Below are 448 nucleotides of genomic sequence, written 5' to 3'. Positions count from 1 at the left end.
ATATTTAATAATATTATTTATTTAATATATTTAATAATATTATTTATTTAATATATTATTATTTTAAATATTATTACATGTTTTTAAAAATTAAACTACCAAACGCAGTTTCAGTTTTTTTTTAAACTGAAATTAATCTTTAAATAAAACTACTAAACGTATTTAAGAAATAATTTCAAAATAAAAATGAAAACGTTTTCATTTCTATTTTTATACAGAAAATAAAAACATTTTAAAACCAACTAGAACCGGATCAGGAAAGCAGGGGATTTTAAGCCACTGGGCACTGAGATGAGAATCATGAGATATCTTTCTTTTGAGGGGACATCGAAAAAAATAGTTTAATTCCTTTCTAGTTGTTGTCGTTGTTAATTAGGGTCCAGTTTTCCCGCTAAATTTTGATCTCTCATTTTACCTGTTAAATTTTAAATTAGTCTCATTTAAGTCC

The sequence above is a fragment of the Morus notabilis genome, unplaced genomic scaffold, assembly GCF_000414095.1.
Source record: "Morus notabilis unplaced genomic scaffold, ASM41409v2 Scaffold518, whole genome shotgun sequence".
In the NCBI taxonomy this organism is placed as follows: domain Eukaryota; kingdom Viridiplantae; phylum Streptophyta; class Magnoliopsida; order Rosales; family Moraceae; genus Morus; species Morus notabilis.
Note: the sequence above shows the minus strand (reverse complement) of the source record.